At 34.6% G+C, this 12,672-nt stretch overlaps 1 protein-coding gene and 1 long non-coding RNA gene across 3 annotated transcripts in view; one reads left to right on the top strand and one right to left on the bottom strand.

The window, feature by feature from the left end:
- Nucleotides 1–12,672, top strand: part of Comm (Protein commissureless) — a 92,202-nt gene that overhangs the window by 35,788 nt on the left and 43,742 nt on the right. The window contains exon 1 of one of the 2 annotated variants that reach the window (XM_011201906.4): nucleotides 1,017–1,180. The exons of the other annotated variant lie outside the window; for it this stretch is intronic. The gene's annotated coding sequence lies outside the window, so the exon portion shown is untranslated. Of the gene's footprint in view, nucleotides 1–1,016; nucleotides 1,181–12,672 lie in introns of those variants that run through there. 2 annotated transcript variants of the gene reach the window in all.
- LOC115065977 (uncharacterized) lies at nucleotides 204–1,191 on the bottom strand. The gene is made up of 2 exons (XR_003845641.2): nucleotides 1,051–1,191; nucleotides 204–979 (listed from the first exon to the last, which is right to left on the bottom strand). It is a non-coding gene; the product is annotated as an uncharacterized LOC115065977 (long non-coding RNA).

Genomic DNA, 12,672 nt, shown 5'->3' with positions numbered 1-12,672 from the left:
CTCTAAATTCGCTTAGACAGCTACTCACTACGTCTCTGCCTTTCGTTCAAGAATATGTTATTTAAAAGCTATTTTTAGAACATTTTAAAAATAAAAATGTGGAGAGAATTAAATTCACTCCAACACACACACACAATCACAGGCCTAAATATGAAATTTGCATATCAATATGAACTACGTATATACCCAAGGAAATGTGTGTGTATATAAATGAATAAATATTTTTATTAATGATAACTACATATCCATATCTACATACAATTACATATATACCTTATATATGTACATACATACTATATAGATTGATATGAAAAACAGTGTTATACATTACACACTATGTAAATGTTACTATATGTACATATCTCTTCATTGCCGGGGAATTGAACCTTCAAGCTATCTGACTTAATGGCCTGCAATCACTGCTCTTGAGTGTGTCATCAAAACAGCGACGCAAAGTGCAAATGCCATAGTGATAAAGAGGAACAGAAAAAACTTAAATGTTCTAGGCACAAAATATATAAAAACAAATAGCGCGTGCTCGCACTAATGCCTCCGTCCCCACCGATCGACATTGATTGGCACTCCATAGATTTGATCTGATTTCGTTTTTTTACTTATTTATTTGCGATTTCTTAATGCTTGGCAGTGTCGCCACCCAAGAACTGCCGCATACTACCAACGCCATCGAATGTTTGACTATTTCCCCGCGCGCATGCATCGTGACAATCCGCGTCTTCATCGTTTATCTCACCACTTGAGTTCACTTGAGCAATTCTCGTTCCAGTACTTCCCTGCCTCTGATTGCGGGTCGTTTCTTCGCCTTCGGCACGTCTGTTGTTCGTCTTTGTTTGTTTTGATTGGAATTCTTTTTGATTTTGTTGCTCTCATTTATATATGTCGCCATACACACACGCACACACACTAATGTCAACATGTATGTACGCGCACCTCTCAGCCGACGCCGCTGCCCGCCGTTCATCTGAATAAAATAAAATTAATACTTAAGTTGGCTGGTTGAATTCGCTAGCGACACAGTTAATTGTTGCAAACATTATAGGCAAACGAGTGAGCGAGCGCACTTCTCTTTCACGTTAGCCGCACGATTTATTTTCCTTTCCATATATTCTTTGCATATTCAACGCGCTGGTCGCCGCAATTTCATCGAGCATCCTCCCAATCGGTAGGTGAACAGTGTTCCGCGCTAGATCGGATGCGTTTGTTTCGCGATCTCCATGGAGCCACGGGCCAAAAAATAAACCGTCTGCCGTCGTCGCCATCTCAGATCATACTAACAAAAATTGTAATTGTGATTGCCGCTGTTAGTCCGTTTCCTTGTTTTGTGCTGCTGACAGTTGTTTGTTGTATAAAAGTTTCGCGCGCGCTAAACAAGTTTGGAAGCATTCGGATGTCTTGTCGTCGGGCGGAGCACGTGATGTGGACCTTGACGCGGGCGTAAGACGCCTAAAGGGGGTCGAGCCCTGTGGTGCGCGTATTTTGTTTTGATTTCTCCGCATTTGCAGCTTTGTATTTGTGTTATGTTGTGTTGTTTCGCTTGTGTTGTGAATTTGTGAGAAGCCTCTGGATTGTTTACGAAAATCAACCATAAAAATAAACGCAAAAGTTGACACTTTTTGCTTTTCAAATAACAGCCAGCAAATCGTGTGTTGTAACCAGGCAAAGTGCTTAATGCTTGACAACTAAGACCCACAAAGGCTAAAAAGTGTTACGCGAAAGTCCTCATAATTGATCCGCATTAAATTCATCAAATAAATTTCAGACTAAAGCCCTAAAAAATTATATCGAAATGTCTGAGTGCAGGAGTGAGTCACTGGAAATCCCCGAAATTATGAATTAGTACAAGTGTTAAAAATTAAGTTATTTACATACATATGTATGTATATATATATATATACATATGTATATACATAATATAATATAATATAGTCGTATGTACAGCTGTTGACAGCTAATTAGAAACGCTCCCTTTATTGTAGGTGTCTGATGAGTATAATGATAAAATTTTTTGATATACCGTTCTTTATATTCCTAAAAGTCTTTCATTGTTCGTGATACTCCATTTACTAGTAAAATCACTCTGTTTTGTAGTTGTGAAGTTAAATTTGTTTTTTCCCCGAAATAGTAAATGCGTCACGATATAGAAAGTGAATTAAGTGCGTTAGCTAATTAGAAACAGTTCTTTAAACAATTATAATTCCTCAAGGTGTTATTTTTATTAATAATATTACTGATTTATAGTAAGCGTGTGTTTCAAAGTTGTGGTTTAAAATATATTATTCAAGTTTTTTAATGAGAAAAAGTTTCAGACGTACATCTGCCCTACGTAGTTACATTTTTTTCCTTCGTCAGTCTGGAAAGACGTGCAAATAAATTGTGAATCATATCAAATGCTCAACAATAATTATTTTCAATGCCTTTAAACATATACAGAATTTTAAAACTATTTCCAATGTTGCGCGCAAAGCAAAAACCCAAACAATTGCAACAGAAATAGACCACAGAATTAATACTAACTCGCGAAGAGACCCCAGTTTTATTACATGAAATTCAAGGCGAAACAATGTCCAAATATTCGAGAAAACAATTGCCCGGCGTTTGGTCGGATCTGGACGGAATCTTCACGGCAGGGCAGCACGCAGGAACCCGCTTCTGACTAAAATTCGTAGAAATGACGACTAGACTTTGTCAACTCTTATTGGTCTAAAACAACAAATCAACGGAGGTATGGCGTTTGGAACGAGGTAACAAAAATTAATCGCTTGGGTCCTGATGGTCGAAGGTATGTTCGCCGTCTATTAATTCAAGAATTTGATCCTCGCTATGTTCCACGCGTAGTTGAGTATGGTGGAGTATTAATGGTGTTGGTCCACTCCATAGGATTAATGGAATTTTAAAAAAGGAGAAATACGTCGACATCCTCAAAAATGTCATGTTGCCATGGGCTGGGAAAAAATTGCCTGTTATAATATATACAATTCAAGACATACGTCGAAGGTGACACAAAAGTTTTTTAATGAAAATTCTATCAACGTTTTGGACTGGGAATCGTTCAGCCCACACTTAAACCCTATAGAACATCTCTGGGTGAAGTTAAAAGAGTCATATGCACCAAAAATATCCCAAATATGGATGTTCTTTATGATGAAATTAGAACGGTATGGCAAGCTACACCATTGGTGCGCTTTCAGAGTCTTATACCGTAAATTCGGAATCGATGTGAAGCAATATTAAAGTAAAAGAGATAACCAACAAAAAAAATTACTGAAAGTAGGCAAGTTTTTGTAATATTATATCATTATATTTTGTTGATAAAATATTTTCGTTTCTAATTAGTTGTCGCACGCAAATCGTTGATTCCACATTTGTTAAAATCTTCAAAACAAATACAAATTTTAAACTAAATTTTTACTATTAGAGTTTAAGTTTAACATAGGTTTCAATAAAATAAGTGAAAATACAATAAATATACGTGATATATTGGAAAATAACATCATTTACTTCAAAATAGGTGTCGTTTCTAATTAGCTGTCAACAACTGTATGTGTGTGCATATATGGATATTTGCCTTTTGCATATGTTGGGGATGTGTATCCAGTTGGACAATAGCGCCAAACAGTGTTGAAAAGCTTATGAAATTTACAAGTAATTATACTACAAGTATATCCACATTTAACTCGAAATTCGTTGGATTCTCATAAATGAAATGCGTTAACATTAATTTATCTTGACAGGTGTCAACTTTGTAGATTATAGTTTACAAAACACATGAGAGATTTTAGATACAATCGTAGTCAAGAGCTTCAGTTATATTAAAGCTTTGTTTAACAAAAACCCGTTAATAGTGTTATTATACATGCGTGTTTAACCACAAACGCGTCTATTCTTCAAGTTAATTAATGACATTTTTTTTTCAAATACGGCGGTTACTAAAAACAATATTTCGACCTATACGAGTCAGATTTTAGATATTAAGATTTGTCTCATTACGTAATTTGGGCATACGATTGAAATTTGGTAGGAGTCTTGACTGTTTTGGTAATCTTCGATTACAGTGTTCAAACGTGGACTCTTTGCCGAGACGAAGGTAATGAAAGAAGGTATCTTGGTGCCATTACCTTTTCATTTCAAAAAGTCTTTTCCATCGTAGCAATTGCGCTCGAAAATTCAATGAATATTCACAACAAGCGGAAAGATTTTAATTTTAATATATATTTTTTGTTTGTAATATGCAAATAAGCATATAACGGGTGATTTTTTTGAGGTTAGGATTTTCATGCATTAGTATTTGACAGATCACGTGGGATTTCAGACATGGTGTCAAAGAGAAAGATGCTCAGTATGCTTTGACATTTCATCATGAATAGACTTACTAACGAGCAACGCTTGCAAATCATTGAATTTTATTACCAAAATCAGTGTTCGGTTCGAAAATTTTTTATCGACAAATTTTGTTCAGCGATGAGGCTCATTTCTGGTTGAATGGCTACGTAAATAAGCAAAATTGCCGCATTTGGGGTGAAGAGCAACCAGAAGCCGTTCAAGAACTGCCCATGCATCCCGAAAAATGCACTGTTTGGTGTGGTTTGTACGCTGGTGGAATCATTGGACCGTATTTTTTCAAAGATGCTGTTGGACGCAACGTTACGGTGAATGGCGATCGCTATCGTTCGATGCTAACAAACTTTTTGTTGCCAAAAATGGAAGAACTGAACTTGGTTGACATGTGGTTTCAACAAGATGGCGCTACATGCCACACAGCTCGCGATTCTATGGCCATTTTGAGGGAAAACTTCGGACAACAATTCATCTCAAGAAATGGACCCGTAAGTTGGCCACCAAGATCATGCGATTTAACGCCTTTAGACTATTTTTTGTGGGGCTACGTCAAGTCTAAAGTCTACAGAAATAAGCCAGCAACTATTCCAGCTTTGGAAGACCACATTTCCGAAGAAATTCGGGCTATTCCGGCCGAAATGCTCGAAAAAGTTGCCCAAAATTGGACTTTCCGAATGGACCACCTAAGACGCAGCCGCGGTCAACATTTAAATGAAATTATCTTCAAAAAGTAAATGTCATGAACCAATCTAACGTTTCAAATAAAGAACCGATGAGATTTTGCAAATTTTATGCGTTTTTTTTTTAAAAAAAGTTATCAAGCTCTTAAAAAATCACCCTTTATAATAGAAATAATTTAAAAAAGGGATGTATACAGATGGAAATTAACTAATACTACGACTAAAATTGTCGGACTCATATCGCTCGTATAAACGCAATGAGCGATAAAGAAAGACAATTTGATACATGAATATTCGAAAACTTGTTAAAGCAAAATTTCGAATCATGCGTGACCACCCTGTGTTATTAGGTACGGAAATTAATTGATAACCGTGAAGGAAACAGTAATAATTTAATTATTACCACATTTGTATGTTTATTTAAATCTTTTTAGTAAAGTTTTAAACTATTCCTTAACGGATGGCTGATATATTTATGCACATAAATTAAGAAAGTCTGTAATTTTTTTAAGACAATGCTTTAGTTGAAGAACAGATTTCTATAGTACTGACTGAATATATTATGCTAGATGAATGTAAGCATTCCAAAATACTCAAATAATAATGGTTAGAGTAATTCTGAGAATTATTAGCTCAGCTCCCCTTACAAATTCTTTCTTTGAAAAATTGCATCACGCTGCATTACAAATTAAACGAACTATCAAACTTATTATAGAAAGCCTTCTCGTTAAGACATTGTGAACTTATCTATTTTTCTGTCAAAGGTATAAACAACAAGACAAGACTTTCGAAATTGCATTTGGAAAATTCAGGGTGACACTTCAGAGATATTACGCCTGACCGTGTGGAAGGTACTGTTCATTTTAAGTATCATACAAACCAGCTGATCTAAATGAGCACAAGTGATATCCTTCAAGAGTAATTATATTTACATTACTTCTTTTTCATAGTTTAACTGTGTATTGTTGCTGTTTTGAGGGCATAAAATAATTAATGCAATGACGGTCTTAGAGCGAATACATTTGAATGTCGCCTACGTAATTTAATGAAATCTATCGAGCTGATTTTCGCTTTCGTGAAATGTACCCGACGGTGCACGCGATAATGGCTACATACTCAGGCACCCTTTTATGCAGTATTTATCATTTCCAGTTGCAATTAGCACGGTAAACCAAAATATACTAATTAAAGAATGCACAAACAGAAAATTGCAACATTAGAGGAAAAACAACAAAGAAATAATCTGAAATAATCAAAATTTGGATTAATGGTAAACACATTAAGTCATGAGAAATTAAGAAATGTAAACAAATAGCTAATATATTAGATAAGCCACATTCGGTTGTGTGTGTGAGTGTGTAAACAACTGCTGAATAAATTTTTTTTGGATTTCGACTGCGTACAACGAGCTGTGCACCCATACATACACAAACATATTTCCATAAATTTGCAAATTTTAGCACATTTCTTAACCAAAATCTGGTTAAATAACAACAAAAAATTTACGAAACGACCTTGGAAATTTGGGCAACAGACCCCAGCCGAATTGCTGTTTTTTGATGAATGTAGTAGAGGGTATAATTTTTTCTTGTGTAAGTTAACAATTAGTTTAACATGAAAGAAAGCTTGGAAATGAAGCCATCATTAACCTGAACCAAACGATATAACTTCATCCACCATTATCTGGTTTGTGGGGAGGCAATTTGAGTATTTAGCTAACGCTGTTGTTTTCCACGTGAAGTTGGAAGTTTCCTTTCCAAAGTCCAAGGCTAATTATCATGAATCTTTATCAATATACTATATTATTCGAGAGAGAGATCGCTGTTAATATCCAAAATCTATAAAATGAAGTTCATCCAAATACCTGACATTCTAAAGATTTCAAAAGAACATATTGGTCAGATGGTTCGTATAAATTTGGATGTACTAAAGCTCGGTACTTCCGACCAAAACCATAACGAGTCGATGATCCTGAGCAGTATTTGGAATCCAATTTATTATATCGATTCAAGACAATGTGATATTCTCTCATACAGGAGAGAATCAAATAAGCGGACTGCAAGCGATGCACCGAATTTAAAAATCACCTATGTAAAAAAAGAAATTCCATCAACAGAGACTTTCATAGAGCATTATTAGAAGGTTTTATGGACACAACCGAAAAATCTATTCCATTTTAATAACATGCAAAGCTGCGGTTTAATCCAATTAATGATCAGCGCCCCAAATCTGTAAAAGACTTTTTCTATTTCCAGACCCCACAAAAATGCTCGCTGAAAAGAAATTTAGCAACAATAAAAGGGTAATTAAGACGTAAAGTCATTGTGAAGTAAAAAACAAATAGTAACATAAAGGTGGTATTCACATGAACGATCCAAAATATGTCCCAGTGGTGCCCTCTCATAGAATCCAAACCTAAAAACTCATGAGCACCCTCAATACTTATGTATATATTTATTGCTCTAATATTCATTAATTGCGAAATGGTAAAAGATAAAGGTATGAATAAAATCGCTTTGTACACATAATTGCATTGTTCCGAATTTTTGCCCTATTTTCTTTACGACGTAACAATCCATCTGTTAAGTAAGTCGCGATAAACATCGAAAGTAAACAGCATAAATATATTTGGATTGTTATCAATGTGAATTAAAGATTAGTGTAATCAAAATATAGGAACAAACAAACTCGTATACCAAGGTATGCCACACAAATGTTGCTGACAAATAGAACTAGTCGAACATCCAACATTGTATCCAAGATTTTATCATCCGTTTCTTTCCTGATAATCTCTAAACTACCAAAACTCTAAATGACATTTTACTTCTACAAAATTCTATATTTTTTTAAGTGAGCTTATCATAAACATATTGCACAAAGTATAATATGTCGACACATTTATCTAATGATTGTTGTGACACCCCGCAAAAAACTTAAACTAAAAATACCTGTCTAAAATCTAACTAGAAATTGTTTTTTAAGGGGATAATTTTATTAGTTCAGTGATTTTGCTTAATAATCCAATGAGGAAAATCGCAATTAGATATCAACAGGCAAGTTATTTGTATGGAAAAAAGGCAGTTGGCTGATTAACCGAAAAGTAAATAGGGCTAGCAACATAATAAAAATTCTTGCCCATACAATGAATAACACGAGTAAAGTTTAATTTAAAAATCAATTTGTGGAACGCTGAAACCCATTATGAAATCTTTATAGCTTTTCAAGATAACTAACTAATACCGTTATTATTCCTCACAGAGTAATCGCGTCAGAAACATTAAATGTTACATCCAGGATGTCAAAGGAGGGCCTTGTAGGACCGGTTTCAAAATTGTACGAAGGGGGTGTAATCGGCCACTTTTAGGTGAAATCATATATGTACGAGTACATATCTCGGGACCTGATAGATCGATTTTAACCAAATTCGGTATATAACATTCTTCTATTAAATCGAATTAAGCTTTTCCCGGTAAGTGCCTTCACAGTGTGCACCTCAATTACACTGTGATAGCTTTTTTCAAAAAAAAAAAGACAAGACCAAATTCGACGGTTTCCCCCTATTTCGGGTCCTACGAATCGAACTGCATCATTACTTTTTTGAGTTACAATCATGGTTTCATACAAAAAATTTTGTTGAAGTTTTTCATCAAAGTGGCCCATTGTAAGAGAAAGGCACATTTTTCTTCGGTCTCTAACTTTTTTAATGTTGACTTTTTTGGTAAACTTTCTTTGGCAAAGCTTCTCAGAATAAGTCCGTCTTTAAGTTCTTAGATGACTGTAAACCCCAAAATCAATGTTTTTTGTGTCCTTATAGCCAATATATCGAAAAAACTGAAATTTAATCCATTTTTTTAATATTTTTTCCCTCACATTTCGTCAATATTTTAATTTACCCTTTGATACTTATACATTAAGTGACATCTTGTAATAGTAAGATATTCAGCAAAGACACGTTGTCTGAGCAAACTAACCATTAGAAAAAAAAGTTAAAATTTGTATTTTTTAAAAAAGCTAGACTAACTATGTTTGTGTGCTGTTTTATTTTTTTTTGTATTTTTTAGGGCGGGGGGGCGGCGACTTGGTGAAATCTTTCTTCATGCTCATCGGATTCAGTCGGAACTTGCTGCTCAAAATGGTCCTTGTGATGGTGAAGGAAATGCATTTTTTAGGACATATTCACACCTATTTCTTCAAAAGCGTCTACCATGTCATGCACATATTTTTTCCAATCTTCAGACCAGTGCACTCCTAAGCAATGGTTTATAACTGTCATAACAGAGTTCCAGGCAATTTTTTCATTCGGCCTTAGAAGTTCTCCGAATTTTGCGTTCTTCATAAGTTTTCTTATATCGGGGCCATTGAGAACACCTGAAATTAATGTATCAACATAACATTCGTTCTATTAAAAGACTTAAAATACCTTCTTTTATTTTCGCAACACTCTTGGAAATATTTCTGTCAAACATTTAAAAGCTTCGCCATCTCGATTTATTGCTTTTATGAAATTTTTGACAATTCCCAATTCTATGTGCAGTGATGGTAGCAAAATGTTATTAGCTGGTATCAGCGGAATATGGATAACATTTGCCACATTTAAATGAAATTCTGTGCGAAGCTTCCAATCACGCATTCTATATTGGTTTCCGCGGTACCTTGTGTCCCAATGACAAATGTCTGCATACCAGTAAGCAAGACGATAATTTTTAAATCCGCACATATCTTCCATTGATGCTGCTCATACTGAACTCTGTCCAAAATTAATTTCATTGATTCGTATGTTTCCTTGGCGATTCGTTGGAGCTTATGGCGATTGGAACCGGATTTTTTGTGTTATCCACATACAGCAATACTGCTTTTAAACTATTTTTCGACGAGTCAATAAACAAGCGCTATTGCTCTGGTGTGTACTCACAGTTCATGTATTGCATAATACCAGGAATATTTTTACGATACGAAAAAAGTATTGTCGCCATTAACCTTAAAGAAATCTAAAAGTTCCTCCTGTCTTTTGCGATATCCATACACCTTCACATCTTTAGACAATATATTTACCGATCGAAGATGATGTGCTAGGCAAATCGCTTGTCTTTGCGATAATTTCAGCTGTCGTACCATCGTATTCAAACGGGCTTGGGAAATCTCCAAGTGACGACATGGGCTTTCAACTTCGGTTGGGTTATACATTGAGAGTAGATCTGTAGGCTCGGTGGAAAATGTTGGCGAAATATATCTGTCAGTTGGACTTGGACATCTTGGTATCGGAACATTTTCTGAGTGAGATACTGGTAGCTGTGCAGATTGAACACTTTTGTAAACTGTGTTTTTTTGTTGAGTCTTGCAAATTTGTTCTTGCACGCGTAGAAGTTACCAGTATGATGCCCATGTGGATCTATCCAAATCATTGGGTCTTTTTGACCAGTTATGCAGGTTGTTGTTGCATTGCGTGCAAATGGTATTTGGCACCCAATCTACGTCTCTTATAACGGGCAAATCGAAATATTCCTCGTCGATGCCGGTAGTTCCCGAAGATATTTTGCGTCTACTCCGAGGGCTTGTAAATTTTCCACATACGTAGCAGAACAACGATAGGCCAATTGGACACTTATTCATTTTAATTTATTTTCTTAATATACAAGGCACTAAAACAATACAAATTTTAAGTTTTTTTTCTAATGGTTAGTTTGCTCAGAACGTTGTCTTTGCTGAATATCTTACTATTACAAGATGTCACTTAATGTATAAGTATCAAAGGGTAAATTAAAATATTGACGAAACGTGAGGGAAAAAACATTAAAAAAAAATTAATTAAATTTCAGTTTTTTCGACATATTGGCTATAAGGACACAAAAAACATTGATTTTGGGGTTTACAGTGATCTAAGAACTTAAAGATGGACTTATTCTGAGAAGCTTTGCCAAAGAAAGTTTACCAAAAAAGTCAACATTAAAAAAGTTAGAGACCGAAGAAAAATGTGCCTTTCTCTTACAATGGGCCACTTTGATGAAAAACTTCAACAAAAATTTTTGTATGAAACCATGATTGTAACTCAAAAAAGTAATGATGCAGTTCGATTCGTAGGACCCGAAATAGGGGGAAACCGTCGAATTTGGTCTTGTCTTTTTTTTTGACTATCACAGTGTTATTAATTATTATAAAATGTTTGGTTACAGCCGATCTTAGCCCTTCTTTACTTGTCTTTAAATTAAGTTTTTTTACTAATCGTAATGAATCGATGAGTTTTGTTCATCTCAGTGTAGAGATATAAATATGTTGATTGGCATTTTTTTACTCTTGCAACCAGTTGCTACAGAGTATAGCCCTTAGCTTCCTTACTTGTTTATGCCATTCTCATTGAAAACATGGAACATTTATATAACGTTGCCATAAATGAGGCAAATTTTTCATCAAACAAAGGAAATACTACAATGTGAATACTGCCTACTCAAGAATGAATAAAAAAGAGACAGGCGACCCTTGTCAAAATTGAACATAACTAAAGCAACTAATACGTTGGCATTGTGTTCTTGTTGTTTGATGGAATTGTTATATGTTTACATACATATGTACATATATGTATTATATACAATAAATATACAACTCCCGTCTGTTCCATTGACTTTATAACGGATTTATTAGTTAAGTAAATCTCGCTCCAGAATGATAGAAATAAATTAAAATAGTTTCATTCCGTTTCTATTTCGGAATTACGGATAATATACGTACTTCAGTTCAGTAGATCGTTATCGAAGGAAAGGGGAGACTTTGTTTACAATTATACTCAAAATTTGACAATTCGTTGCATTTATGTCATAGCGTTTTGCATTGTGGTCTTTATTATTCTTGCATATCCCTAGAATTATTGTCTTGTCTTGATATTCTTTGACCTGCTAACAGGAAAAAGTGAAATAAAACTGTTGGAGTAACTTTTCCCATTATTAGTTAGTAAATCTAGAAATGTATGTATATGAACTGTAGACATTATTATTTAACACTCCATTTTCATAAAATATCTAAGTAATGCTATTAGGTACAATAATTGTGTACTTTCGGAAGCTTGCAAAAATAAATGTGTCTAAAATAAAGCACTAAATGCAAAATACATATCGAGTTGCCAAAAACGTCATTAATCAAACAGCGCGCTCCTCCAACCTTTTACTGAGATGAGAATGCCATCGACAATGCGTAAGGGAGGCTGTATGTGGTATTTCTAGCATATGTGCTGTGCAAACCACTGTTCACATTTCCATTATAAACAAATAAAAAATAGTCTTATTTGTTTTTATGCTCGCATCGGCCTCTTAGTAACACCCTTTTATCGATTGAGAGACTTACTATAACAAAGGCTTACTTTGTTGGAATTTGCTGGGTACAAATACTATAGGCAAAAATGCGAACAAATATTTTTAGAGCAAATAAACTTGAACATTTTCATACATACAAATATGCTTTGAAATATTCATACATACATAACGACGCAAACACACAGAGATTTACACAAGTCAACGCTTTGAAGAGCATATTATTTGTAAACGTCTTCGCAGGGCAGCTAGCAAAAGAGCATGCATACATACATACATATGTCATTCACTTAAACACTTATATTTATATAAATATATATACGTATGTATGTATGTCTGTG

The sequence above is a fragment of the Bactrocera dorsalis genome, chromosome 5 (genome assembly GCF_023373825.1).
Source record: "Bactrocera dorsalis isolate Fly_Bdor chromosome 5, ASM2337382v1, whole genome shotgun sequence".
NCBI classification, from domain to species: Eukaryota; Metazoa; Arthropoda; class Insecta; order Diptera; family Tephritidae; genus Bactrocera; species Bactrocera dorsalis.
This window is presented reverse-complemented; position numbering and strand designations above follow the sequence as displayed.